Here is a 23,882-nt window from a genome sequence, read left to right as displayed (position 1 = left end):
CTTGCCTGGTTCCAGTACCCGAATCCTGCTACAGTACCTGCCTGGTTCCAGTACCCGAATCCTGCTACAGTACCTGCCTGGTTCCAGTACCCGAATCCTGCTACAGTTCCTGCCTGGTTCCAGTACCCGAATCCTGCTACAGTTCTTGCCTGGTTCCAGTACCCGAGTCTTGCTACAGTTCCAGCCTGGTTCCAGTACCCGTATCCTGCTACAGTTCCTGCCTGGTTCCAGAACCCGAGCCCAGTTACAGTAATGCTATGGTCCTAGTCTGGTTCCAGTTACCTGTCCTGATCCACTACCCGCCTAAGTCCCAGCGGCTGGGCCCCTATGGGCTCCTCCCGGGGGGGCTTCGGCTTCCAAGGGTGAAGCCACCTAAGTCCCAGCGGTTGGGCTCCTCCTGGGGGAGCACCAGCTTCCAGGGTGAAGAGCATCTACGTCCTGCCTGAACATCTGCCTCCCGGCCTGTTATTCATTAGAGACATTGACCACCTTTCCCAGTCTCCAGCAGGTCGGCCCAAGGGTCCACTAAACAGAGACAGAGTCCATAACAGGACTATCTAATAGGGCCATCAACATGTTGTTAGCGCTATTAGTTTTTGGGGGGTTGGACATGCGTTTTCCTCGCGCTATTACCCCTTACTGTATAAGGGGTAATATTAGTGCGTGGAAAACTGCGTCTAGACAGGGGCTAACGGTGCGCTCAGCCTGAGCGCAGCGTACTGAATCAGCCTGATTGTCTGTAGTTCCTCTGGCATGGAGTTCCTAGTTTGGGCAGGAATTGATATAACTCTATCTCTAGTTTGTCTTAGATGAGAATTTATTATTGTAGGGTTTCTAGGAGGCCTTTGTTTTGTGATCTTAGATTTTATGGGGGATTGTGTAGTTTAAATGATATTCCCATTAGATCATTGTTGTTAGGATTAATATTATTGTAAATTACCGCTAGAACTTTATAATATATTCTTCATTGAATAAATAGCCAGTGTAATGCCATCAGTGTAGGAGTGAAGTGGTCATGTTTCCTTGTTCCAGTCAGTTGTCTGGCTGCGGCATTCTGCAGTAGTTGCAGTGGTTTTAAGTGACTTGCCGGAAGACCCAAAAGTAAAGAATTACAGTAATCGAGGTTTGAGAATATTAGAGTATGTAATACTTTTCTGAAATCTGTTGTGCTTAGTAAAGGTTTCAGCCGAATCAGGATCCGCAACTTGTAGAAGCCTGATTTCATCAGTTTATTAATGGGCTTTCATTGCTAAATTTTCATTGATTTGAACTCCTAGATCTCTAACTTGAGTTGCAGGAATTATTTGGCAATTTCCAATATCCATACCTGGAGGTATGGATTTAGGTGGGTGTAAGGTACAAGAAGTAAAATATAACAGAGGAGAAGTATGTAAATGTTAAATAACATGGCTGATAATGAAGAACCTTGTGGTAGTGCAGATGAAATTGTGTACCAGTCTGAATGATAACTGCCTAAGCTGATTTGCTGAGAACGATTGGAAATAAAAGTGTTAAACCACTGAAGGACCGTATCTTTGATGCCTATATATTGCAAATTAGCTAAGAGTATTTCGTGATTTAAATTGTCAAAAGATGCTGTGAGATCAAGAAGTATGATAATATAGTCTATATTGGTGTCAAAGCCTCGAAAAATTGAATCAAATGAACAGAGAAGGACCCATCTTCCTCCATCTAAAATACAAACAACTTTTCAAAAAACGCTTGCAATGAATATTCCACCTCCATGTTAGATAAAATAAATAGGTTAAAAACACAATTCTCCACTTGCTCACCAACAAAAGATACCGTTGAAAAACCTGAGAAATCTAAATGGAATACATTCGATGGTAATTAAACTTGAAATAAATCAAATTTTTTCAAAATGAAGCCTGCTATCAACCCACTAGACCCGATTCCAACAAGTTCCCTGAAAATAGTACATAGTGTAATCACTCCAACAATAGCAACCATAAACCATCCATTCACTCTCAGAAAGACTGGTCCTATATGGAGTGAAACGAGCTGTGATCAAACCAATCCTAAAAAATAAAAATGGCAAAATTGACAACTGGGACAATTATCAACCAATATCTAACTTGCCTTTCATTGCAAAGGTTCTAGAAAAAGCAGTATTATCTCAACTGGAAAATCACATAGAAGACAATGACATCCCATACCCAAACCAATTCGGATTCAGAAAATACCGCATGACAGAATCTTTACTCATATCTTTAACAGACCCAGTACTACAGGGGTTTGACAATGATGACTCTTATATCTTGGTACTAATATTTATTTATTTATTTAAAGCTTTTTATATACTGAGGTATAGCCCACTGCCTTCACTCCGGTTTGCATCATCAACAACCATTACATAAAACAGTAAGTGAACTCAGAGTAACGTGAGCAACACGGTTACTCCTTATTACAATTTACATTTACCAATTTAACACAGAACACAACCTTGCCTCTAACAGTAACTGGTCTGAGTAACAAGATTACAAAAAAAACTAACCAAAAAATCTCTTATTCTTGACATATCTAATCAACATTATGCATTTATTTATTTATTTATAACTTTTATATACCGACATTCAAATGAATATCACATCGGTTCACATACAACTGGGGGGTCAAAACTAAAAGAGAGAAAGGAAGAGTGAAAAAGTTACAATTAACAGGGAATCAAAGGAACTGGGTGAGAGAGCGGAATGGTCTGAGGGGCCAAGACAAAGTGTTAGCAGGAAGTATACAGGAACCAAAAAACTTAAGACTTTGTTGCGATAGCAACTATATTACATAATATATTTACACAACTGTACGACAGTTAAAGGCATTAGCTGTTGAAGCAAATTGAAGTGACAATGCAACATAGTTGGGGTTTACCAGAGATGGCTATAAGTAAGTTAGGTAGTGAAAGGGTCAAATAGATGTGGTTATGGAAATTGGTGTAATGGAGAACTGGAGTAAAGGAGACTGGGAGGTCGGAAGAGACAAGGAAGGGATTAAGAGTATGCTTGTTTGAATAACCAGGTTTTTAACTTTTTTTTAAAGGTGTTTGGGCAGTGTTCCAGGCAGTGTTCCAGGCGTAAGGTAAGACCGTTCAACATATCAGGTAAACATGGGGGATCTAATCATGTGTAGTATGTAATCTATAGGCCTATTTTAACTCATTCATAGTCCTAGCTTTATGTTCGCTATTGCATACCCGATGAAGGTATGTATTATATTAGTTAAGATATTTTATCCAATGCCATTCTTGTGTGTTTGCAAGAAAAACCATGTCTTGAGCTCTTTTTTTAAGGATTTAAAGTTACTTTGAGAGCTCAGGTATTTTGGTAGAGAGTTCCATAATTTTGGACCGGCGATAGATATTGCTCTGTTTCTTGTTGTGGATAATTTGGCTACTGGTAGTGAGGGAATTACTAGATTTACTTTACTTGCTGTTCTGGTTGACCGTTGTGCTCTGTGTAAATGAATGATATTGTCAAGGGCCGTGTTATCTACTTTGTATATTGCATTGTGTAGTACTGTTAGTACTTTGAATTCAATTCGTTTTTCCACCGGAAGCCAGTGTAGACTTTTGAGTACAGGGGTGATGTGTTCTGTTTTCTTTTTTCCCGTCAGGACTCTAGCTGCTGCATTCTGCAGCAACTGTAGGGGTTTTAAGGTCACTTTAGGTGCACCCAGCAAGAGTGAGTTGCAGTAGTCAAGGCTGTTGCAAATTAGGGATTGTACTACTGTTCTGAAATCTTGGTGGTGTAGCATTGGTTTTAGATGTTTCAGAATTTGGAGTTTATAGAAGCCTTCTTTTGTTTTTAATGCGATGTGTTTTTTGTAGCTTAGTTCACTGTCAATCCAAATGCCCAGATCTTATACGTTATCTTTAAGTTGTAGGCAGATGTTGTCTATGGGAAGGGCTGGAGTGTTTTTTTGACCTGAGTTTGTTCTTTCTATTAGAATGCATTCTGTTTTGCCCATGTTTAGACATAATTTTAGGTGGTTTAGCATATTCCTGATTGCCTCTAAGTGAGAGGCTGCTAATGATAGTGCATCTTCTACGTTGGAGGAGATTGGAATAAGGAGTTGTATGTCGTTGGCATACATATAATACGTTACTCCAATGCTCGTTAGAAGTTGGCATAGTGGGAGTAGATATATATTGAAGAGTGTAGCCGAAAGAGCCGATCCTTGTGGCACTCCTGTTTAATAGACTTAGCAGCCTTTGATATTGTGGACCACACATTACTATGCCGTCAGATGAGAAAAACTGGAACAGATGGAACTGTTCTCAAGTGGTTCTCCTCCTTCCTAACTGATAGGACATTCTAAGTCAAACTGGGCAACCACCTATCTGACACATTCCCAATCAATACAGGTGTCCTCCCAGGGTTCAGCACTCTCGGCCACACTCTTCAACATATATATGCTCCCTCTATATAACCTACTAACAGAACTAGGAACTTCTTTTTATACACAGATGATATACAATTCTACATTCCTATCACCAAATCAATGAAAATACAACATCGACATTCTCAACATACACAAAGGAAATACAGCAACAACTATCTCAGCTTAAACTAACACTAAACACAAATAAAGCTGAAGAAACCCTTCTATTGTTAAATCGCCTAGTCTAGACTTGGGTAACTTCCACATTACACCCTCAGAACAAGTACGAGACCTAGGAATACAGATCGATGAGAACATCACAATGAAAAACGCATAAACAAACTAATTAAAACAGGATATGCCAAACTGCAAATATTACATTGACTGAAACCTCTACTAACATTTCAAGACTTCCAAACTGTCTTACAAACACTAATATTCTCAAACATAGACTATTGCAACTCCCTTTACTCAGCCTACCTTCAGGTTAATTAAAACCATTGTAACTACTACAAGATGCCTCAGCAAGACTCTTATTAGGAGCAAGGAAATTCGTTGACATCACCCCTATACCAACAAAGCTACACTGGCTGCCAATACAATCAAGAATCCACTATAAAATACCAACAATAATTTTTAACATCATCAATGACAGAAACTCCAGCTTACTGTGAGAAACTCTCCAACCATACACATCACAACGAACTCTTAAGATCACGAAACAAAGGACTATTAACAGTGCCTACACCGCAGAGTACACATCTAACACAAACAAGAGATGGAAGGTTCTCAACAGCGGGCCCCATGTTGTGGAAGTCTCTACCAGATGCTACGTCTGATAACGAGAAAGGAAGAGCTTCAAACGTGCGCTCAAAACAACAAGATGCAGAAAATCCTATTATTAACAACATAGATATTGTTAGCCAAATGAGAGACAATTATTGAGAGAAGTATAGTATATTAAGACAATCATCTGATGAATATGTAAAAGAATTGAAAAGGAACTTATGAATCATAAATTACTATAATCTAATTAACATGCTCTGATCCCGTATAGACCCATAATGTGAATGTTGCTTTTGTAAACCGTTGTGATCTTCTTTTGGAATATCGGCATATAAAACGTCGAAACAAACAAACAAATAAATAAAATAAGAAAACATGCTGTGAGCAGGAAAGTCTACTGCACTGCACAGCTCCAAGAACAGGTGCACTGCTTCCAAAAATACCTTATGCACATGTCCAAAAATAGAAACACTAAAAAAAAAACAAAAAACCACTTTCTCAAACACAAAAACCCATGTCAGCAAAACGCCAGACAGCTAGGCAATAATTGTATATAAATTATTATTCAGCACTTTACCAGCAGACAAATGGTCTAAAACAAAGCATGTCTTGATGATCTCAATATATTCAGTTTCCATCCCTGTCTTCACTTTGCTGACTCTTCAGCTGCATCGATTCTGCAGGACTGGTTAAAAATTAGAGACATTGGGCCAGCACACTGCCATGCAGAGGGACCTGGGTTTGATGTCGACTCAGTTCTTCCGTCTCCCAGGTTGGACAGGGATGGAGATGCTGAGGAGGCAGCACTCACAGCCCTCGGGTGAGGTGAGAGGAAGTCACAATCTTGGCACAGCTGAATTTAGGACCCATGATTGCAGGGGTTCTGGAAGAAGCCCCCGGGCCAGGTCCGTCGCTGCAATGGCTGGATTAAAATAAGTTGGTAGGGTATAGAACATAGGGGGTGGGGGGGAACTCCCCAGATGGTTGTGAATGAAGGCCCATGGGGCCAGATCCTGGCCCTGATTCCAATTTATCTGAAAACCCAAAGGAGTAGGAGGAAACTGCTGGGTCAAAAAAAAAAAAGAAGCATTTTTGTTGCTCGTTGACCTGTACAGTGCATGATGCTTAGCCTCTTCTGTAATTGTTTCGGTTTTAAATAAATCTGTAGAGAGCAATTTTCAAACTGCTCACAGAAGTCCCAGCAATTTTCAAAAGGAAAACCTTCCCTTTGAAAATTGCCTAAGAAAAAGCACCTGCACAACTTTGCACCTTCTTTTTGTGAGAATAGTTTTTCCGGGTAAATTTATATTCACAAATTCATGAAAATTTAAAAGTATGTGCCTTCTTGCAAGCCCCTCCCCAACCAGACCCCTGCGAACTACATTGCCACTGTGCTTGTAATTTTACCCGAACATAGGGCGGGCTATTTTCAAAGACCCCATTTCTGCTGGCAACGAGCTATTTGACCTGCAAAAATGGGTTTGAAAATGTCTCTTGTTGTTATGGAGTCTCAATTTAGTGGACCCTTGGGCCGACCTGCTAGTAACTGGAAAAGGTGTTCAATGTCTCTAGTACGCTGCAGGCTGGGAGGCAGATGTTTAGGCAGGACGTAGAGGTGCTCTTCACCCTGGAAGCTGGTGCTCCCCCGGGAGGAGCCCGTAGGAGCCCAGCCGCTGGGACTTAGGTGGCTTCACCCTTGGAAGCCGAAGCCCCCCCGGGAGGAGCCCGTAGGGGCCCGACTGCTGGGACTTAGGCGGGTTGATGATCAGGACTGAGAACTGGAACCAGACTAGAACAGTAGACAGGAACTGTAGCAAGACTCGGATACTGGAACCAGGCAAGAACTGTAGCAGGACTCGGGTACTGGAACCAGGCAGGAACTGTAGCAAGACTCAGGTACTGGAACCAGGCAGGAACTGTAGCAGGCAAGCAGGAACCAAGCAAGTACTATAGCAGGCAAGCAGGAACGGAGCGAGTAGCAAGGCAGCTCACTCCGGGGCACGAAGCAATAGGGAACCAGAAGGTAAACCCGTTGCAAGGCAAAGACTGAGTGTCCACGGCCGGCTTATCAAGGCCGCGGCGTCTGATGTCAGGAACTGGGCGGAGTCACCACTGGCAGGAAACGGCCTAGAAAAGCACCTAGAAGCAGGGCGTCCATGGGAGGCTTCCCGGTGGCGCAGCCCTCGCAAGGACGCCGCCGAACAGGCTGCGAACTAGGCCAACAGAAGCGGGAACAGGTCCAGGAACACGGAGGTAAGGGTCTGGCCGCGGCGCTCGTGGCCAGAACCGTAACAGTACCTCCCCTCTTACGCCCACTCTTAGCCGGTCCCGGTTTACTTGGGTGGTCCAGATGGAACTGCCGTAATAAGTCCTTGTCGAGGATGTTACGGGCAGGTTCCCATGAATTATCCTCGGGTCTGCAACCCTCCCAGGCAAGCAAGTACTCCCAGCGTTGTTGATGGAACCGAACGTCCAAGATCTCACGTACTTGATATGTAATATTGTCCGGTACAGAAGGATCCGATGATTCAGGAGCCCGGGAGTGGTATCTAGACAAAACAAGAGGCTTCAGCAATGACACATGGAACACGCCATGTATGCGCATGGAGGAGGGTAGGCATAGTCGGTACGAGACTGCTCCCACTCATTCGGTGACTCGGAAAGGCCCACAGAATCTCGGGGCTAGTCTTCGAGACGGGATTCATAGCTGTAGATTTTTAGTACTAAGCCAGACGCGATCTCCTGGAAGGAAGATAGGCGCTGGCTGACGATGCCTATCCGCCCATTTCTTGGCGGACTGAGCGGCTTTACGGAGCTTTCCCTGGATAGAGGTCCATAGGGAACGAAGCTGGCGGGCTGAAAGTTGTACTGCCAGGAGTGCACTGGGTTCAGGCGAAGTTCAAGGGCGGTCGAAGTTGCTTCCCATAGACAATGAGGAAAGGTGAACTTCCAGTAGCGGCATGTGTATGATTATTATACGAGATCTCAGCCCACGGGAGTAACTTGGCCCAAATATCTTGTCGCTCATTCACGAACGAATGGAGAAAGGTCTTTAAGGTTCGGTTAGTCCATTCCGTTTGCCCATTACTCTGGAGATGGAACGCAGATGAAAGACTAAGTTGCACACTGAAGCTTTTGCAAAGTGCTTTCCAATATCGAGCAGTAAACTGTGGTCCTCGATCTGAGACTATATCCTGAGGAAGACCGTGAAATCTAAAGATATACTGAGCGAAGAGATTGGCTAAGTCAGATGCAGAAGGAAACTTTGGCAAGGGGACAAAGTGCGCCATCTTGGAGAATCGATCTACGGTCACCCAAATGACCGAATTACCTCCTGAGATGGGAAGGTCCACGACAAAGTCGGTGGAGATGTGTGTCCAAGGCTCCACTGGGATGGGTAATGGTTGTAACAGGCCCCTGGGCCTCCCGATGAGCGGCTTCTGAACGGCGCAGGTAAGACAAGAGCCCACAAAGGCTTCGACGTCCGGTCTCACCGTCGGCCACCAGTAGAATCGGTTCAACAAGTCTAAGGTCCGTTTACAGCCAGAATGGCCCCCCGTGAGGGAGTCATGGGCTCAAGTGAGGACTGCTCTCCGGGAGCGACGTGGAACAACGGTCTTTCCTTGGGAGGACACCAAGGTTGCTGTGAGGCTCACTTTCACGGGATCCAAGATGTACTGGGGAATGTCAGAAGTCTCTTCAACCTTGGAGGAGCGCGAGAGCGCGTCGGCTCGAACATTCTTAGAGCCAGGTCGGTAGCGTTGAGTAAAGTTAAACTGATCAAAAAACAGCGACCACCGGGCTTGCCTTGGGTTCAGGCGTTGGGCTTGCTTCAAGAATGCTAAGTTTTTGTGGTCGGTGTAAATCGTAACCGGATGGTTGGCCCCCCTCCAACCACTGTCTCCATTCCTCCAGGGCAAGTTTCACGGCTAGCAACTCTTTATCACCAACACAGTAGTTGCTCTCTGCCGGCGAGAATTTCTTCGAGAAATATGAACAGGGTAGCAATTGTCCAGAATCAGAGTACTGGCTCAGCACGGCCCCCACGGCCACATTGGAGGCATCGACTTCCACCACAAAGGGCCGGCTGGGGTCCAGATGACGAAGGCAAGTGTCTAACAAGAACGCTTCCTTGAGGGCCTCGAAGGCTTGGCAGGCAGGAACAGGCCAATCCACCGCGTTGGCCCCCTTTCAGGTGAGGGCAGTCAATGGGGCCAAAATACGGGAATAGTTAGAAATAAAGTGACGGTAGAAATTGGAAAAGCCGAGGAAGCGTTGCAACGCTTTGAGACCCCTCGGCCGGGGCCAATTCTTAATTGCCGCCATTTTCTCAGGATCCATTTGAAAGCTTGTTGCAGAGATTATGTAGCCCAGGAACAGCAGGGACGTCTTCTCGAAACTACATTTTTCAAGTTTCGCGTACAGACTATGCTCCCTAAGTATTTGGAGCACTTGACGGACATGCTGACGGTGTGAAGGCAGGTCCTGGGAGTAGACTAGCACATCGTTGAGGTAGACGATTACGCAGGTGTTCAGAAGGTCCCATAACCCCTCATTCATCAGGTGCTGGAACACCGCCAGAGCATTACATAAGCCGAAAGGCATCACAAGATATTCGTAATGCCCGTCTCTGGTATTAAAAGCGGTTTTCCACTCGTCTCCGGGACGAATTCGGACTAAGTTGTAAGCACCTCGTAAGTCCAACTTTGTGAAAATCTTCCCTCCCTGGAGCCTATCGAGGAGCTCCGGGATTAGTGGGAGCGGGTAACGATCCCGCTTGGTAATAGAATTTAGGCCTCGATAGTCTATACACGGTCTCGGCGAGCCGTATTTTTGCTGACAAAGAAAAAGCTTGCCCCTGCAGGTGACTTGGACGGGCGAATAAACCCCTTGGCCAGATTCTCTGAAATATACTCGGACATGGCCCGGGTTTCAGGTAATGATAAGGGATATACCCTTCCTCGGGGGGGGCATAGTTCCAGGTAGCAGGTCTATAGTGCAGTCATACGGGCGGTGCTGCAGAAGGATCTCCGCCTTGGTCTTGGAAAAAACATCTGTGAAGTCCTCATAAGGTGCAGGAGGACCTAGGGCAGAGTGCATCAACGGGAGTCTGGGAGCCTTAGGCACTTTCATACAGTTGGCTAGACAGAAAGGGCTCCACTTGACAATCTGTAGAGTATCCCAATGAATCGTGGGCGAGTGCTTCTGTAACCACGGCAACCCTAGCACCACAGGGTGGACAGCCTTATCCAACACTAGGAAGGCTATCTCCTCCGAATGGATCGCCCCGGTGAGGACAGTAATGGGTGCCGTGGACATCAGGATAAGTCCTGGAAGGAGCGTCCCCTGGATGGAGGTAATTCGTAATGGGACCTACCGTCTATGCGTAGGAATTCGCAACTGGGAGACTAAGTCCTGCAGGTTGAAATTACCCCCGGCTCCAGAATCCAGGAACGCAATCATCTCTATGGATCCTCCGGGGTATTCCAGGTTAACAGGCACGGTACATTGAGGAGCTGTAGCACAGCCTAGGAGGAGCTCCTCCCGACCTCCTAGGCTTTGACGTTTTCCGCACGCTCCTGGCAGCGTGCCAAGAAATGGCCCTACTGGCCACAATACAAGCACAGTTTCAACGAACAGCGACATTGCCTCTCTTCAGCAGAGAGCGGGGCCCATCCCAGCTGCATGGGTTCGCAGGTGGGAGCGTCTGGACAAGAAGTCTTAGGAGAAGACGCGGATCTCGCCGACACAGAAGCAGGACTGTGGCAGGAGGAGTGCTGCTCCTTGGCCTGTTGTTGTAGGCGGCGGTCAATGCGGGCAGCCATCTTTATCAAGGCGTTGAGGTCCCCTGGCAGATCTCGGGCAGCAATCTCATCCTTTAAGCATCTGGAAAGGCCATCCAAGAAGATGGCCTTAAGACTACCATCCTGCCAACCTATTTCTTGGGCTAAAGTCCGGAATTCCATAGCATAATCTGCCAAGGAGTGAGCCCCCTGACGGAGCTGCAGCAGTTCAGATGTAGCCGTAGCTACTCGGGCCGGCTCATCAAAAGCCTGTCGGAAGTTCGAGATGAACTGTTGAAAGTCCATTAGCGAGGGATCATTGTGTTCCCAAAGGGGAGAGGCCCATATTAAGGCTTTCCCGTCAAGCAGGGACAGGATATAAGCCACTTTCACCGCATCCGAGGGGAACTGCCGAGGCAACAGAGAGAACCATATGAAACATTGGTTCAGAAAGCCGCGGCAGGTACTTAAATCTCCAGTGTAGCGAGAGGGTGCCGGTAGCTGAGTCACAGGAGAGCTGTGTCTCTCGGGGACCGCGCCAGCAGGAGGCAAGGACTCCAGGCGAGAGGACAGCCGTTCCACCGTGGCTGCCAGGGTATCGATGCAGCTCTGGTGCTGTAGCATCTGCTGGGTCATCCCAGGCAGGACCGAGGGAGCAGGCGCATCCGCCGAGTCCATGGCCTTGCAATCTGTTATGGAGTCTCAATTTAGTGGACCCTTGGGCCGACCTGCTAGAGACTGGAAAAGGTGTTCAATGTCTCTAGTACGCTGCAGGCCGGGAGGCAAGATGTTCAGGCAGGACGTAGAGGTGCTCTTCACCCTGGAAGCTGGTGCTCCCCCGGGAGGAGCTTGTAGGGGCCCGGCCGCTGGGACTTAGGCGGGTTGATAATCAGGACCGAGAACTGGAACCAGACTAGAACAGTAGACAGGAACTGTAGCAAGACTCGGATACTGGAACCAGGCAGGAACTGTAGCAAGACTCGGGTACTGGAACCAGGCAGGAACTGTAGCAAGACTCGGGTACTGGAACCAGGCAGGAACTGTAGCAAGACTCAGGTACTGGAACCAGGCGAGAACTGTAGCAGGCAAGCAGGAACCAAGCAGGTACTGTAGCAGGCAAGCAGGAACGGAGCGAGTACCAAGGCAGCTCACTCCGGGGCACGAAGCAACAGGGAACCAGAAGGTAAACCCGTTGCAAGGCAAAGACTGAGTGTCCGCGGCTGGCTTATCAAGGCCACGGCGTCTGACGTCAGGAACTGGGCGGAGTCACCACTGGCGGGAAACGGCCTAGAAAAGCGCCCAAGTGGTGCACGCGCCTAGAAGCAGGACGTTCATGGGAGGCTTCCCGGCGGCGTGGCCCTCGCGGGGACACCGCCGAACAGGCCGCAAACTAGGCCAACAGAAGCGGGAACAGGTCCAGGAACACGGAGGTAAGGGTCTGGTCGCGGCGCTCGGGGCCAGAACCATAACACTTGTAATAATTATCTGTCGATTCATAATGTGCCATTGCGCTGAGCTGAATAGGTATCTCCCCAACATACTCATCAGAGAACACAGAAGCAAAGAATTAATTTAGACTTTCCGCAATGGCCTTATCTTCTCTAAGTCCCCTTTAACCCCTCGATCATCTAACAGTCCAACTGACTTCCTGATAGGCTTCCTATTTCAGATATATTTTAAAAAGTTTTTATTATGAGTTTTTCTCTCTATATGGCCAAATTATTTTCAAATTCTTTTTTAGCCTGTCTTATCAATGTTTTACATTTAACTTGCCAATGCTTATATGCTTTTTCCAATTTTCTTGAAGGAAGCTCTTTTGGCGAAAATAGCCTCTTTCATCTTACCTTTTAACCATGGCGGCAATTGTTTGGCCTTCCTTCCACCTTTCTTAATGCATGAAATACATCTGGACTATGCCCTCTACGATGGTATTTTTTTTTAGCAAAGTCCATGCCTGTTGTACACTCTTAACCTTTATAGCTGCACCTTTCTATTTTTCTCATCTTATTAAAGGTTCCCTTTTGAAAGTTTAGTGCTAGAGCATTAAATTTACTTATTGGGATAGATTCTGTCACAATGATCAAAACCTTTGGTGGCAGTTTTCAAGTTTCTGTGGCACATTTACATAAATGTGCATACAGTTGTTCATTAAGGGGTAGATTTTTTAAAAATATGTGAGTGCATCCATGTGCGCACGCTACCTGGTGCGTACACATGGACACGCAATGTTATAACATGCGCGTGCCAGTGCGCGCATGTTATAAAATCGGTGGTGGTGCGCGCAAGGGGGGGTTGATTTTGTCAACATTCGCGCGGCAATGCATCGGGGCCGTCCCCACTTCCCTCTCAGTCCGCTCCAATTTAGGAGCGGACTGAGAGGGAACTTTCCTACCCCCTACCCTAACCTCCCTTCCCCTTCCCCTCTCCTCCCCACCCTCTAAAACCCATTTTTAAATTTTTCTACCTTTTATTTTGCAAGTTACTTCAGGGCCCGACCTGAAGTAACTTGCGTGTGCCAGCAGCCGGCCGGTGCACGAGGCTCCGGGACAGCGAGGAATGGAGCTGTCCCAGGCCGCCCCGCTCCGCCCCCTGGCCTGCCCCGTTTTAAGGCCCCGGCACTTACACGCATCCCGGGGTTTACGCGCGCGGCCGGGCCGGTTTGAAAATTGGCCCGGCATGTGTAAGGCCCGGCCACGCGCGCAAACCCCGGGATTTATGTGCGCCAGGGTTTTAAAATCCGGCCTTAAGTAAGATACGCAAAATCATTTTTTATTCAAACTCTTTTGTTTCAAATATTTTTCTTTAGTATGTTTTCCAGCCTTTGTGGTTGGCCTGAATACCTTATTTTGTTTTTTTCATTTCTTTCTTCCTTATTTCTGTTTTTCTCTTCTTTTCTCTCACTTCTTTTCCCTTTTTTCTTTTTGTACCTATTACCTCATCTTCTCATGCTACAGCCCGTCTCTGCTGCTCCCAAGGGATTTTTTTTCAGTTGCTTTCACTCTACAGTTCACCATTTCTCCCTCCAATCCAGTCCCTCCTTCATGCAGTCTCTTCAGTTTCTCCCTAGCTTCTTTGTTTCTTCTCTTTACTCTCCAGTCCTTCTATTTTTTGGGTTACAGTGGCTACCAGTTAAGTAATTGGCACAATTTAAGGTCATTGGGCTAACATTTAAAGCACTGAACTGGCGAGGGCCTGACTATCTGTGTTCATGTCTAGGCCCCCTTCATAAGTTGTGCTCCTTACAGGAGCAGTTACTTCATGTTCCTTCAGTGAAGGAAGCTCATCTTCTGAGGATCAGAGTGAGGGCTTTTTCGCTAACTGTCCCTAATATTTGTAATAAACTTCCTAGAGAATGTTTTGGTATAGCGGATGATGTTCATTTTAGGGCGGTTATTTTATTCAGGATTTCAGGTGACCTGATCTGTGCTTTGGTTAGGTGATTGTGGAGGGAGTGAAGAAGTTTAGGTGTTAGGCTTTGTTTATTTGAGGTTTTTAAGCAAGGTGGGTGAAGTACTGCTGGGTTAATGATGCAATTGTATTCTGTTTGTTTTATGTGATGTTTAATGTTTATATTTTATATTGTCATGTACATCGCCTTGAGTGGTTTCAGAGACACAATTCAGATATGTAAATAAATACATACATTTCTTCCTCCTTCCCCCTTCTTTCTAGTCTTCTCCTTCTGCTCCCTTCTCCTCCTTCTCCCCTTCTTTTTTGTCTTCCAGATGTTGATTGGGACATCCCAAGCAAGGCGATCCTGGATTCTCTGCAAGAAGAACTGTTCTGTCAACTGGTAATGGAACCCACATGGGAAGGGGCGATACTGGACCTGGTGCCTACCAACACGGACAGTATTTCTGATGTTGTAGTGGATGATCATTCGGGAACCAGTGACCACCAGATGGTGCAGTTCAATATTAGGACGCAAGAGATGAAAGTTCCTTCTAAGGCAAGGGTTCTAGACTTCAGGAAAACTAACTTTCTCAAGATGGGGGAGTACCTCAAGGAGTCGTTAGCTGGATGGGAAAATCCAGAGGAAGCAGAATGGCAAGTGGGCAAAACTAAAAGGAGATGATACAAGGGCAACTAATCTTTTTGTAAGGAATGTAACTAAAGGGAAGAGGAAAAGACCATTATGGTTTTCTAAAGAAGTAGCTGAAAAGGTAAGGGAGAAAAGGTTAGCATTCATAAATGACAAGAGATTGCAGAAAGAGGAAGACAGACGACAATATATGGAGAAATTAAGAGAAACTGGGAAAGAAGTCAGGAATGTGAAAATTCAAATAGAAGAAAAAATAGTAAATACAGTAAAATGGGGGGGGGGGGGGGGGGACAAGCCTTTTTTTTTAGATATGTTAGTGATAGAAGGAAGTGCAAAAGTGGCATTGTGAGACTCAGAGGTGAAGGGGAGGAATATGTAGAGGCTGATGAGGAAAAAGTGAAATTGCTTAACAAATATTTCTGTTCAGTGTTCACCGTGGAAGGGCCTGGAGCAGGACCACATAAAATAAACACATTGGAAGTGAGGTAAACCTCAATTGATTTTCAGAACACTGTTCTTGAGGAGCTAACTAAACTTAAAGTAGATAAGGCGATGGGGCCGAACGGGATACATCCGAGGGTACCAAGAGAACTTAGAGATGCCCTTGCAACTCCGCTGTCTGACCTTTTCAATCATTCCTTAGAGTCTGGAATAGTTCCAGAGGAGTGAAAAAGGGCAGATGTGGTTCCTATTCATAAACGTGGACATAAGGAGGAGGCTGGGAACTACAGGCCAGTTAGTCTGATCTCTGTGGTGAACAAACTATTGGAATCGCTGCTAAAACAGAGGATATGCAATTTTTGGAATCCAATGGATTGCAAGATCCAAAACAGCATGGTTTTACCAGAGGTAAATCTTATCAGACAAATCTGATCAATTTCTTTGATTGGGTGACCAGAGAGCTGAATCACGGAAGAGCACTAGATATAGTGTACTTGGATTTCAGCAAGGCCTTTTGACAAGATTCTGCACAGAAGTCATAAATTGTGCACCCTTGAGTGGCTGAGTGGGGAGGTGACAAAGGGTAGTGATAAATGGAGTTTTCTGTGAGCAGAGGATTGTTATTAGTTGTGCCTCAAGGATCGGACCTTGGACCGGTTCCTTTCAACATTTTTGTGAGTGACATAATGGAAGAATTGTCAGGAAAGGTTTGTCTTTTTGCCGATGATACCGAAATCTGCAACTGGGTGGATAGCCAGGAAGGAGTGGAAAACAAGAGGAGAGATCTAGCAAAGCTCGAGGAATGGTCTAAGGTCTGTCAGCTAAGCTTTAATGCTAAAAAATGCAGAGTAAAGCATTTAGGATGCAAAAACCCAAAGGAAAAGTAAAGTATTGGAGGTGAAATTATTCTAAGCACAAAGGAAGAGCGGGATCTGAGGGTAATTGTATCTGATGATCTTAAGCTGACCAAACAGGTGGATAGAGCGATGGTAAAAGCCAGAAAGATGCTTGGCTGCATGGGGAGAGGAATGGTCAGCAGAAAAAGGGAGGTGATATTGCCCCTGTATAGGTCCCTGGTGAGACCTCACTTGGAATATTGTGTACAATTCTGGAGACCGCACCTTCAGAAGGACATAAACAGGATGGAGTCGGTCCAGAGGGAGGCTACTAAAATGGTCAGTGGTCTTCATTCTAAAGCCTATGGGGATAGACTTAAAGATCTAAACATGTACACCCTGGAGGAAAGGAGAGAGGGGAGATATGATAGAGACATTAAAATATCTCAAAGGTTTCCATGCACAGGAGGTGAGCCTCTTTTAACAGAAAGGAGGCTTTTAAATGAGGGGTCATGGAATGAGGGCAAAAGGAGGTAGACTCAGGAGTAATCTTACAAAATATTTCTTTGCAGAGAGGGTGGTGGATGCATGGACCAGCTTCCCAGTGGAAGTGGTGGAGACAGAAACAGTATCTGAATTCAAGAAAGCATGGGATAAATACAGGGGATCTTTAAGGAAGTGATGAGAAATATAAGGCTAAATTAATTGAGTGGATGGGAAGACTGGATGGGCCATATAGTGTTTTTCTGTCATCATGTTTCTATGTTTCTATATTTCTAGTCTCTCCTCCTTTTGGCTATCTCTTCAGCCTTCATAGTGTTTCTCCATCATCCTAGCTCTCCCTTTTTTTCCAGTGCTCCTCCATGTTCTCCCCTCCCTCCTGCCCCTCTTAGTCTTCCCTCCCTTATCGCCTTTTAATTCATCAATCAACCAGAACCTCCTCCAGCTCTCCTCCACCCTGGCATTCTCTTTGATTTTCTCTCCCTTCTAATTTGGCTCTTTCCTTGCTGGACTTGCTCTCCTCTCTGATCTGACACACTTGTCCTCCACAAATCAGATGCTTAAAGGGGAAAGAAGATTAGATCAGAGGTGGCAGAGGCCTGTGGGAAGAGAGGAAGTGGGATATTTGTGGTAGAAGGGAGCCCAGGATGAAGTGGGGCAACAACAGGAGACTGGCGGAGAAGTGAACTTGCAGTGGGGAGTAAGAGAAAGTTAAGCTGGCTGCAGGCAGCAGCAGGAGACCAAGATGAGACAAGCCAGCACAAGAGGATGGCTACCGCACCAAGAGGAGGCTGGAAAGAGTTGGGCCACGGCAGGAGGCTGACACTTTTGAAGCGAGCTGGCACAGAAGGTCAACTGGTTGTGGCAGCAAGAGGCCGGGGAGAAGTGGATAGCAGTGGGAAGATGGCGCTGGATTCAAGGGAGTAAAGAGTACAAACTGCTAGGCAGTCATTTTTACATCAAGGGACAAATTGTAGGGATTTTGGGGAAATGGTGGTGGGGGGTGGGGGGGGGGGGGTGGGGGGAAACGGCTTTCATTCACAGGCGAGGAAAGGAAATCAGAACTTCATCCCTCACTGCAAGTACTAGAAATAGGGCAGCAGTTCCAGTAGAGCCCACCTTTTTGCTGTGGGAGACTCCTTCAGTTATCTTTTTTTTGCATTTCTTGTAAAGATTAACAAAGGATGGTTTTTACCCTGCCTTAAGTTTCTGCATTTTTTCTGAAGCCTGTGAATGCCTTCTCTCTCTCTCTCTCTCTCTCTCTCTGGCTTATCCCATGTCATCCTGTGCCAGTGCAATCTCGTCATACTTTTTTGTCGAAAGGTAACTGGACTTTTGGCATAAATCTAAAAAAAAAAGCAATCTCATATTCCTCTCCCTCTACTCTTTGCATTGAACATTTCCAGTCCTCTCTGGATAATCAATATATTAAAGAACTTGCTCCAACATGAATATTGCTGAGGTTCACAGGCTTTATTTACACTGCTGCTGTGCACTTCCCAGGAAATAGTTTTGCTCCAGATATTGCAAGTTTAAGTAGATTTATGATCTATTTTAAACTGTGAGATGAACTGTTTTCAAGTAACATGGAAGGCATATAAAATGAGTTTGACAGGCATTGCCAACAAAATTAAATGTGAACTGTGCATCCAAAGGTTCTCTGCATGTGTGATCTGTCTTAACCATTTATGGTAACCTTCAGTTTTGCATTATACTATACTATACTAAAAAAAAAAAAAACTGAAATAAGTGAATTTAAAAACAACTCTTTTTTATCAGAACATGTGGCAAAAAGCACATAAATGTATTTCTTCCTATTCAAACGCCATTTGAAATCGGGTCCATCCTCCTGGGATAGAAATGCAGCACTGCTAGGCTGGAGTGTCTCTTGAAGCATTTACTTTTCTTTCATGAAAAAAAAAGAAAGAAAGAAAAGAAGGAAAATCAATTCCAAAAATGAATCTGCCTCTGCCTGCAATATCAGTTTTCAAAAGTGGAGCCTTCCTGCTGGAAGTCAAGAGAGGGCCAGAAATAGAAATGATTTTCTCATCTCTGCAAACTTCAGCTGTGCAAATCCTGCACCACCAGAAAGAAACAAAACATATTCTCGTCAGCAAATCAGATAAGAAAACATTAAGCAAATAGATTAAGTCTCTGCAAGAAAATGTAAGCAGATCCTGTCATACATATTTTAATTATCCGCTAAAAGAACATAACACGTAGTTCTTAGTCAAAGTGATCGTGGCTATTTTAAATCCAGCGGAAACCAAGAATAACCCATTTAATAACTGTAATAATAATAATAATAATAATAATAATTTGTTTGTATATTCCGCTTTTTACGACGCTTCAAAGCGGATTACATTCAGGTACTATAAGTAGCTCCATAATGTTGATTGGTGAAGTACAGATGACAGACAAAAAAAAAAAAAAAAAGCTTAAAAAAAGCATATTCTTTCTGAAAGACATGCCTGCAAGGGTGCTGGAAGATAAAACTGCCTTCAGGCAACGAGAATGTCCTCTAGAAGTCATTAAACGACTGGGATCCTGGCAGTGAAGGCTCTGTTGAACACCCCCCCCCCCCCCCCCCCCCCCCCGCCCTCCCATTCATCTCCGGAACTGAAGCTTGAAAGCTTCTTCTTTGGGGAAGTTGTCAGTACTTTCACTGTAGCGGAACACAGAAGAACAAGAAGATCGGCCTTTTCTCTCGTCTATAATAAACTTCCCACGGCGCCCGAGACGATCCGCATGCAGAATCTAACAAGGCAAATTCATTTACAGCCCATCCGTGCCCCCTCCCCCAACCGATCCCCCCCCCCCCCCGGTGCGGCTCACTCTGCATTTAAACAGCTCTCACTCCAGGGAGCAGTCTGATCGCCTCCCCGGGCACCCCGGCCACGTCTGCGGCCGCACTTTCGGTGCTGCCAGAAGTCATGAACGGGCCGGGGTTTTTTTTTTTTAACGTGCAAATGCCCCGCGCAGCCTCCCGCCATCGCCACGGACATCACCCCTTACCTGCGGAGGAAGGCGCGGGAGGGCAAGAGGAGGCGCTCAGCTCAGCCTGGCCGCCGGAACGCTGCACTGGGGAGGGAGTGGACGTGACGGCGCTGCACAGCAAGGGCAAAGCCTCCGGGGCGATACGGGGGGAGGTTGTGCTGCTGGAAACGCCTGTGCCACGCCACATAAACATCCGCAACACAGTCCCAGATCTTGCGAGACAGGGGGGGGGGGGGGGCTCTGACTCGCCCTCCTCCTCCGGATCGCCTCCTTCCTAGGGCATTGGGTAAAAAAGATTAACCACGGGACACCTACAAGCCATGAAAATAAAAATCTCCCTGCGCCGCAGCTGCATTTTGTTTTTTTTTTTTTTCCCAGCCAGAAGGCCGCTCGCTCACTTAGGGCTGGGATCGAGCACCCGCAGAAGCGGCGGGGGCTCAGGCGTAAACACAGAGCAACGTGACCGGAACTGGTGAGATCAGGCTACGGCTCTCTGCACGGGCTGCTGGGGACGGGGGGGGGGGGAGGGAGAGAGGACCGTCATATTATCAGCCCGATGAAATCACCAGGCATTGGCACCTCCCCAGAGATGCACCAGCGCTCTCCCAGATCAGCCGCCTGCTGGGGGGAGTGCGGGCACCATCCTCAGCTCTCCCCCACCCCCTTCCTGAAATCTGATCGTCCTAATGCGATTCACTCGCTCGGCTCCCCCGGTCTTCCTTTTAGGCAGGCCGTTTTAGCTGCGTTTATTCTATTACTGTGGTGGCGCTGGAGGTTGCCGACGAGAGGAGAACAAGCAGGAGGCGAAGGGTGGGGGAGAGAGAGGCAGTGTGTGCAGGGAGCAGCCGCGGCCGGCGGGGGATCTGTCCGAGGTGCTGAAAGGAGCAATCCCACTGCGGAGAGCGCACGCACACGCCCCCACCGCCTTTCTAAAGCCCTGCCACACGACCTCCTTGACTCTCCAGCAAAGTTGTTGTTGTTTGTTTGTCTTTTTTTAAAGTAAGGAGTTCATACATTTAAAACAAATCATTTTGGCAATTGCAAAATAAATCTTCCTTTTCCTATGAGCTTTCGTGCTAAGGGAAGTTTGAAATCCTATCATAATTTTAGCATCTACTATCTGTATCTACTACAGCTAAGCTAAGATATAAGCTAAGGGGAGTTTGAAATCCTATCATAATTTTAGCATCTATATAGTCTGCATAAAGGTACATGCAACATGGCTTTCGCGTGTACTTTTATGTACATAACCCCCTGAGCAATTTTCAAAAGGTCAGTTATGAACATAAAACCAGGTGTAAGCACCTAAATAAATCCTTTTGGAACTTACCCCTGCTGTGTCTGGTCCTGCTCACTGCTCTTTGTATCTTCCTTCTTTGATTTTTCCCCTCCTGACTTCGATTAATTTAAAAAGGTTTGTTTTTAGGAATTCTTGTATGAAATAGAGCAAGAACGCTTTATATAAAGGTTGTGTCCGTCTGATTGCCTATCACAGGCACTACTACCGTTTCCTCTCTCTTCCTTCCTCTCCCTCACCCACTGGTGCTATTCTCTCATTCTCCTCTCCCTCCCCTATTGAGAATATCATGACAACATTTGTATTCGTGTTTCCAAAATAATACATAAAGTGGTTAAAAGGGGAAAAATATATACATTATGGTGCCCATAACAGTGGCTATAATTTCCGGATACAGAAATATTAATAGTATGGACAATTTTCAGATTCTGGAGCTGTGTCAGGTCATGGCATACAAGTCTGGTGCCCCAAATCTAGTGCCCTGCAGAGAGTAGCCAGTTCCTCCCTCCCAGAGAGCAGTCTGCAGACAGCACAGAGCAGAGAAAAACAACCTGCTCCCTAATCCAACCCTTCCCCTCCTGCCATTTCCCAGAGACTGATGCGAGGGGGGGGGGGGAGGAGGTGCCAGTACTTAAATTATCTCAAGTATCATCAGCAAACACCCCCCCCCTGGTTGTTATTGTTTATTATTTCTGGAGATCACCTGGGTCCCTTCTTCAGATGTCTGTCTAGAGGGGTACATTACAGTATTTATAGGCTATGTCCTTTCTCATCAGGAAGCAGCCATGCCCAGGACTTCAACTTTTTCAATATCACTGGACCAAAACAACTGGTGCCTCCAGGGCTCACTTTCCCTGTGCTTGATATTTCAGTCGGCCTTTACTGGCCTTGTGTTGGGTGATATCACTTGTAATGCATCTTAAGACTCTAAAACTGGTGAAGATCTCAATGGATCATCTTCATTTCCCATTCCATTAGTCTATACATTTTTTTAATTAAACTGAACAATCTAAAAACCAAAACAGAATTAAGCAAGTCTTGAACATTACATAAGAAGAGATTGAAGAACACAGCAGGATCAGTGGCAATTTATGATTCTTGCTATAGTTTTGTGATTTTAACCTCAATCCTCAAGTCAGTATCCCAGTTACCTCTTTGATTTAAAATGTGCTTCTCTGTCAGCCCACACCCTTCACTCACTTGACAATCACATTTATTTTATTTACAGTTCTTTTAGACCACCTTCAAATATAACAAACAACAAAATAAACAGAATTTTCCAATTCTGCAATGGAATATATGCATCCACTTCTGTCACACCTTAGTAACTTCAGATCACCAACTTCATCTTGCCAATATAATCACTAAACTTCAATAAGATTACAGGGAAATTATATATATTGGATAATAGATTCACAAGTGAAAGATAGCACTTGACAGGCACAAAAAGTGTTGAGTTCCTGATCAATAGATGGGTTAAGGCGTCTCTGCTTAACTGGATTGTTGGTGAAGACTCTGAACAGGCTACCGCAGATCAGGCAGTATAATATGGAAATGCAAATATAACAATTACTCCTGAGTCAGAGTTAAGGGTTGCAAAGAGGGAAGACCATGACGGTCAAGGTGCACTGGCACCCAGTTTACTGCCTTCATCTTTTAGTCCAACACATTCAAGATAAGTCTAATTATTTATAGCTTTTATTTGCAAAACAAAAAATACATATAAAAATTAGTACTGTTGGCTCACATTTAGCAATAGTGATAATCCACACAGTGACCGATGGTTAGCACATCTATTGATCAGGAACTCGAAAGTTTTTGTGCCTGTCAAGAGCTATATGAGGGTCACATAATCTTTCACTTGTGAATCTATTATGCAAGATAAATAATTTTTCTGAGTGAGATCACACTTTTGGGATATATTTTTCATTCTTTCACTCCTTGGTTCATAACTTATAATAAAATTACAGGGAGCATCCATAGAGTGTGGCCGACCTTCCCTCATTTCCTCAAATTAAGAGGAAAAATCCAGGTCCTCGCCTTCTTTCAAAAAGAGAAGTAATTCAGTTCTTGCTAGATTAAAAAAAAAAAAAGCCTGTACCATAGTGAAGGAATCACTACAAGCTTTTGCCCTCACCAGGCACTTGGTGCCTCTTTAAAGAAAGGGAGTAACAGAAGAGCCCTTTGACTAGTAGAAATTATTCTGAAGAAGAAAATTATTGGCCATCTGGATAGATACAGACTAATGGGGCATATAGAGCTATATGAGTCCAATTTTTGTCCGACAATGGCGGCAGTCAAGAAAGGAAGTGTTATGTTTTGTTGGTGTTGTTGGCCCTTGGTCGTAGCAAGAGATGGAACCTCCCACAGGGAGGAGCCCTGTGGGGACTTGCTGCGATAGGCTGGCTCTAATGGTACACACACAGAAGTTAAGAGAGTCTTTATTATACAGCCGATGATGGAAATAACCCGAGGAGCAGGCAGAGTATCTCTGCACAGAGGAGGGTGGTCCCAGAGGAGTGCTCTCACTGATATTCTGCAGCATGACATGCAGAGATGAACTCTCACCAGAAGACTGTGGATCCAGTAGTGGTCCACAGAGCGGGGTATGCCATGAATCCACGCTGCAGATGGTAAGCTTGTGAGGTAGATCTGGTAGTGGTCCGCAGAGCGGGGTACGCCGTGAATCCACACTGTAGCAAGGTGAGAGAGGGAGACTGGAAGCTGGGATACTTACTCTGTAGCGATGAGGAAGGTAGGGACCTCCGAGGAGCGGAGGCCCAGGACGAGGCAAGGCCCCCGAG

The 23,882-nt window shown here is 45.6% G+C and overlaps 1 protein-coding gene across 1 annotated transcript in view; it reads right to left on the bottom strand.

Moving 5' to 3' along the window:
- The window catches only part of CCDC92B (coiled-coil domain containing 92B), a 72,179-nt gene extending 51,999 nt beyond the window's left edge, over positions 1–20,180 (bottom strand). The window contains exon 1 of the mRNA XM_029613968.1: positions 19,800–20,180. The gene's annotated coding sequence lies outside the window, so the exon portion shown is untranslated. The remainder of the gene's footprint in view (positions 1–19,799) is intronic.
- Between the last annotated feature and the right edge of the window lie 3,702 nt (positions 20,181–23,882).

Source organism: Rhinatrema bivittatum, chromosome 8 (assembly GCF_901001135.1).
Source record: "Rhinatrema bivittatum chromosome 8, aRhiBiv1.1, whole genome shotgun sequence".
In the NCBI taxonomy this organism is placed as follows: domain Eukaryota; kingdom Metazoa; phylum Chordata; class Amphibia; order Gymnophiona; family Rhinatrematidae; genus Rhinatrema; species Rhinatrema bivittatum.
This window is presented reverse-complemented; position numbering and strand designations above follow the sequence as displayed.